The following is a 6,970-nucleotide window of genomic DNA, read 5'->3' as shown; positions in this document are numbered from 1 at the left end:
TGGTATGGTGTATGACCGCAAATATGGTGCGTGGCCTTTGGGAGTTAACATACTCCGCCATATCCTCAGTTAAACCCACAGAAAATTGTTGTTTTTACTCTCCAAAATCCATCTTTTTGAAGACAATGTCTTTGAGATGTAAATCCCAAAACTTGTCTACATATTTGTGAATAGATTCGTAGGGAGAGAGCTTGCAGCTTCACCATTCGGTGAGTACTTTGTCTTTGGCATCGGTAGCCAAAAACTGCTTCATGATGGAAGCTCTTAAAGATTTCCATGTTCGTGGAGCTTCACCATTTGCTCATAGGCTAGACCACCATTGCCTGGCGGACTTTTGAAAATGCATAGTTACATGATGTAGCTTAGATGACTCCGTGAAGCCCTCATCTCCAAACGCCGCATCGAATTGTTGGATAAAGGCCAAGACTTTGTCCGTAGCACCAAAGTGCCATCGTAAGTAAGGAAAGAGATGTTCTTTCCTCCCTCTTTGAACTTTTTGAGCTTGGATGACCTGTTCCAAGCGGCATAGGATTTCCTATGGCCTCTTCTTTTAGGTGGTTCAAGAGATGCACCATGACTTTCTTCAGAAGAGGAAGAGTATGAGGAGGATGGAGAAGAGGGTGACCTCTTTCTCGCCTTTTTCTGCCTTTGTTCTTCCTTGTTTGCACCATCACTTTCTTCACAAGAGGAAGAGGACGAGGAAGATGGAGAAGAGGGTGACCTCTTTCTCGCCTTTTTCCTCTTTGAATTATTGTGTAGAGAAGTATGGGACAATCTTCTCCGTTTAGGGGGTGTTGGAGAGCATTTTGCCCGCCGTCTTCGTGGAGCCATCTCCGTCGAAGTGGTAGGAGACTCACTTTTTTCTTGTTCTTTTGGTGGGGCTCTACTGTTGAAACTTGGGTTCTCCTTTGAGAGGGAGATGCATCATCAAGTAGTAATTTTTTAACCCCGTCGTACAGATCCTCCTCTTCTTCCCTTATCGGAGAGAGTCCTCTTGTGGAAGTCTCACAAGGAGGCTTCCTAGGTACTCTCTTTTCTTGGTGGGGAGTTTGGAGAATACTGTAGGTGCGCACATGCTGTAGCACTTCACCTTGGAGGGATGGATTGCCTAGGGCTTGTTGAAGCCTAGAAACAAGATAATTTACAAGCATAGGGGCATCATTAGTTCCTCTTTCATTAGCAAAATCAAGGCTATCAACATTCATTTCAATCTCTTTTCCCTTGTTAGCCATACTAGCAAATTTTAGGTGTAAATTTTAAACTTGTACTTTGGCACTTCAAGCCCTAGTTGCTACTCCTCTTTACCTTCAAAGATACGAAGTCAAGCATCTATACCCGTGGCTCGAATATTATTAGTTACAAGGAATAGAAGAGAGGGTTCAACAGATCCAAGATAGCATTGGTTCCTGTCAAGCTTCTAATAGCTCAATAATGGTAAGCCCCGTAGGACTCCATTATTAAGACCATAGCTCTTGACGGTATCCCCATTAACTGCATAAATCAGACGTGCTTCACGGATAAACAATCCCTGTTCTACTTACTCTTTTGCAATAATAACACCAACCATTTGTAGCAAGCTTGAGGACCTCTCTTCTTGAGCAAGATAAGAGAAACCACTTTGATACCAATGTAACATTTAATGCACTAGTAACTTGTGTGTAGTAGAAATTGATAGCATAGTGAGAAATTCATTAAGAACAAGTTCCTGACGAGCATAGAGAGAGTACTTTGATTTGAGAAAGCAACATAGCAATTTACATCTAACTAATTTGGCATTGACAATACTTGAAAAGAGAGAGAAATAGAACAATTGACAAGAGTTGGAGAATTGGATTTAGATGGAGCCGGTCCCCCTCCATAAAGGCTTTGTACTATAGCTTCTCCCATCAAAGGAGACTTTGTACAATACAATTCTTGTGTTCCTTGATAAAACTCATTGGTACAATAAAGATGGAAGCTTCATGCACCAATTTATGCTTGAAAAACACACCTAGTGTCCCTAGCCTCAGTTCCAAGACCTCACACACCTTCAAAAATAGTGAGAGCTAGCAGGGAATGAGGATAGATTCAGAGGAAGAAGAGTTACCTTACAAGAAAGAAGTATTCTCACTCTAATAGCATAGATTAGCTTAGTAATTAGCATGGTAGATGAGATGAGCATGCCATTGAAGCTTGGCTCTTGGTTGGATTTGCATTCCATAGCCTAGAGTTGTTGGTGTAGGCCTCTACTTCTCCATGCTTGGAGAAGTAGATGGAGTTCTTCTTGTACACATGAGTTGTGTGTGTGTGTGTGTGTGTGGCAATGTGTTAGAGAAAAATGCAGCCTTCTCTCTCATCTTGGTTGACCCCTCTTGCTAATTGCTCATGATGGCCTCCCATGGCTCCTGTAAAGCTTAGCCAATCACAAACTAGAAGCTTAGTTGATAGCCTTTTAACAAGTGTCCGCCCTTTCCCCTTTTGTGAGAGATCTAGGTAATTAAATAATTCAACTAAACTCTCATAGGACCTTTGGCCAATAGGAATCAGGCAAGCCATTGGGCTGCTGAATGTTCATTGGACCATTGGTAGACTGTCCAATAGTCTTCTAGGGAGCTTAAATTCTATTAGTTCTTTTATCAAGCATTTTTAAAATGATTAGACTAAATTTACTCTAGCCTAATTCTCATTGGTCCACCTCTATGGCCATCCAATAGGATATGAGGGGAGATTGGGGGCAATTGGCCTAGGAGCCTGACATGTGTCCAGTATTCCCTTTGTGTAAAGGGGGAGCCTTGGAGTGTATGTGTGTGTTTTTCTCTCATCGCGTACAATAAGGGCTCGCCTCCTCCTTCCTAGGGATGTGCGAAGACTTTTGAGTCTTCCCATGACCATCCAATATTTCCCCTACTTTGGCCTTTGGATAATACAATTAAAATTAGGAACTTTAGCCTATGTAAGTCTTAACGGGATTGAACCTTAGGTCTTTTAAGCCCCATTGAAGCACATTGCTCTTTTCCAGACCGTCCCTCTTTGGATCCCTCTTTGGATCCTTGACAGAGACCGGTATGGCAGCCTTACCAATATTCTAGCTTTTACTCCCCTGGTACTTGTCCATATTAAATGATCAGTTTAACATGAGAAAATCATTTGGGAGTATTAGAAATTAGTTTTGATGACATGACTCTACATTGTCACACATATCTGCAACCATAAGTGAATGGCTGAGAATCAAAGTATGGCGAGAAATTCGGGAAAAATTTGGCAGAATCTTCCCTGTAAACTAAGCAAAACCTCAAGTACAATCTCAACCATAAACTATGCCAAAAACTGATAACAAAGTGGGAGGTAACTCGACCACTACACAATGCTTAAAGATCAAACGCATCAAAACCGATGCTAACTCCACAATCTGCAAACTCTGCAAGCCTAAACTAGGACAAACTGCTCAACCGAGTGTAAAGCGCATAACCATATATGCAAGTAGAGAGCAAACTAGCTCAAAACGCATCTCACAAGAGAAACTGCCTGCAAAAATGTGCAAAAAAGTGTGAAACCTGTGACTAGCTGACTATAGCCACACAAGCATATGCTAATCCTCACTCCTGCAAGAGTGGGTACAAGAACACCAAACCGTGTACAAACTGACAAAGTGAGAGTAAACACTTGATGATTGTCAAAGTGGGAGTCTATCTCGACCACTAAACCATCAGAGAGCAAACTGCAGATACGCATAAACCATGGTGAGAATCTGGTAAAAATTTGACAGAGTTTTCCTTGAAAGATGAGCAAAAACTTTAAAAATCTCAGCAAATCGCATAAAGATAGACACTTAGTGTCTTAATAAATAGATCCACAAAACGGTCTACATACGCTGCTAAAAGTCCAACAAACTGGCTCACTCTTGAACGAGTGGCTCTATGGACGTATACGTGTTCAAAACACATGTAAAACTGTGAACCTGCTACCTGTGAGCTATGCTAAGCTCAAAATGTATCCACAAATGCGTACATAGCATGAAACTGCACAAGCCGTGCAAAAAACTGCTCTCTTAATGTCCCACAAAGTCATACAATGCGCATAAAATCGCATCCGAATGTGTAAAGAGCCGAATGTCACATCCCAAAGCATCACTTGCATACACAAAAACAAGGTGAATTGTCGCTCAAATATGACCACAATGTTTCATACATAGCCAAAGATGCAAACCGCATCACTCTCTACAATGTAGGAATCAAACTGCAAAACCTCGATATGTCGAGATTATTGAGAGGCTGCAGCAAAAATTCAACGCCCAAAATTTTAAAATTCTGATATGATCAATGCATCTAAAACATGCCAAAACCTCAGGGTACACTCCTGGATCACATATATCCGAGTCCGGGTGTGAGAAATATGCCAAAAATATCCGTTTTTGGCCCAAAAATGCAGCATAAACTTGCTGCTCTTGCACCTGCTGTAATTTTGATTAGAATTTAAAAAAATGGATATCACCATCACTTCCGAAATGTTCCAAAACCCCAACCTAGAGTCCTGGATCATATTCATCCGACTTCGTGTGACGGAGATATGCAAAAAACATTGTTTCGAGAGTCAAAAACAGTAAAAACGAGTTGCAACACTAATTGTTTCAGCTCTTTCTCTACAAAATTTAACAATGTCTTGCTACAAAACCTCTATACAAGCTGAATATACATGCCTAAGCCAAGATCTGATGCCATCAAGCCGTATCCATTGCCACCTAGCTCAAGCCGCGAGCTCCATCGCTTCCGTCTCAATGAGAAGCCGTCGCGTGTGCCATTCACCACCATAGCTCTTGTACCACTTGTGAGTGCGCGGATGCATGCGTGCGTGCGTGCACGATATGGTGCATGCGGAGAAGGGGAGAAGCACGAGACCGGTGTGGGTGGAGCAACCTCTGGAAGTAACTCAAGTGAGTGAGGTGCTCCTTATTCTTATGTATAGAAAGAATAAGGAAGTGTGTATACACAGTGGACGGACGACCGGACACCGGACGTCCAGCCGCGAGCAAAAGCGTAGCACCTTAACCCCAAAAAAATAGATAAAATCTCTCACTTTGTGCAATTATATTTTTTTGACACAAAGAATGAGTTGAATAATAGATTACACCATGTACCAAATGTAGATAGAAATGTTTTGCAAAGTTTACTGATGATGATGCATCATGCAAACCCATATGCAAATGCCTATTGTCATGCCTCTAAATGGTGCAAGGTTCTACAATACTTGAGGTCCATATTGTAAGTGCTGAAGCACGTTCAAATGATTGGCAATACCTAGCACCCCGTGGTTTTGAAGTTGTAGCAATTATGCTTGGGCATGGAGATGAAAGAAACATGGGGCATTGAGATTTTGTTTTGCAATATTGTGAAGAAGGCCTTAGAAGGATTTCTACCTTGCATCACTCAAATATGCCTTTACTATATGTTTTTTTGGTTTTCAAGACGGAAGATGGCCGGCACCCGTACATGCCTCTCCTCAATATAAATAATAATGCTAACTGTGATGATGATGCTAGTGGGAATACTGAAAGGAGGACACACTTTATGACTCAAACACTGCAACATTTAATAGCCTAGTAACTTGTGTGTAGCGGAAAATAACGTAGACATAGTGAGCATTTCATTAGAATAGATTCCTAATGAGCATAGCAAGAGTGCTTGGATGGAGAGAGCAACAAAAAGTGTAACACCTAGTTAGATAGGCAGGAACAATACTTCAAAAGAGAGAGAAATTAAGCTATTGACAACAGTTGAGGACCGGATTTACATGGAGCCGGTCCCTCCTCCAAAAGGCTTTGTATTATAGGTTTCCCCCATCAAGGGAGACATTTTACAATACAATTCTTTGTGTTCCTTCAATAACTAGCTAGTGCAATGAAGATAGAAGCTTCAAGCACTAAGCAAACACTTATACAACACAACATCAATTCCCTCACGGTCTCAGACCCAAGACATCACACACCTTCCAAGATGGTGAGAGCTAGCGGGGTATGAGAGTAGATTGAGAGGAAGGAGTATTCTTACGAGAAAGAAGTATATCTCCTCACATAATCACTCATAAAATCTTAGCATAGCTTAGTAATTAGCATGGTAGAGGAGATGAGCATGAATTTAAGCTTGGCTCTTGATTGGATTTGCGTCACAAAGCCAAGAGTTGTTGGTGTAGGCCTCTCTTCTCACAAGCTTGTAGTAGTTGATGAGCTTTCCATTAAAGCTTGAGAAGGAGAGAGAGAGAGAGTCTTCTTGCTTCACACATGAGATTGTGTGAGTGTGTGTGTGATAATGCCTTTGAAAAATCAGTCCACTCTCTCTTTTGGTTGACCCCTCTTGCTAAATCCTACTACTGGCTTCCCATTGGACCTCTCCAAGCTCAGCCAATAGGGTTTAAGAAGCATAAGTGATAGTCCTGCGACATTTGTCCCCCTTTCCCCTTTTGTGAGAGCTATAGGTAATTAAATAATGCAACTAAACTCTCATTGGACCCCTTTGTCTTCTGGCCAATAGGAATCAGGCAAGCAATTAGGCTACTCAATGCTCATTGGACCCCTTTGTCTTCTGGCCAATAGGAATCAGGCAAGCCATTAGCCTACTGAATGCTCATTGGACCCCTTGGGAGACTGTCCAATAGTCTTCTAGAGAGCTTAATTCTTATTGATTCTTTTATTAAGTGTTTTTAAATGAATTAAACTAGATTTACTCTAGCCTAATTCTCATTGGTCCACCTTGTTGGCCATCCAATAGGATTTGAGTGCACCTTGTGGGCAATTGGGCTAGGGAGCTGACATGTGTCCCTTATTCCCTTTGTGTAAAGGGAGTCTGTGAGTGTGTCTGTGTGTGTTTTCTCTCTCATCTCCCTTGCAAAAGGGCTCATCCCCTCCTATATAGGAGCTTGCAAAGACTTTTTGGCACACTAACAAAGCATCCAATTCCATTACGTTTGACCATTTGACTTACCTTTGAATTTTGGAACC

The sequence above is a fragment of the Adiantum capillus-veneris genome, chromosome 11, assembly GCF_014529385.1.
Source record: "Adiantum capillus-veneris isolate H3 chromosome 11, ASM1452938v2, whole genome shotgun sequence".
Lineage (NCBI taxonomy): Eukaryota > Viridiplantae > Streptophyta > Polypodiopsida > Polypodiales > Pteridaceae > Adiantum > Adiantum capillus-veneris.
Note: the sequence above shows the minus strand (reverse complement) of the source record.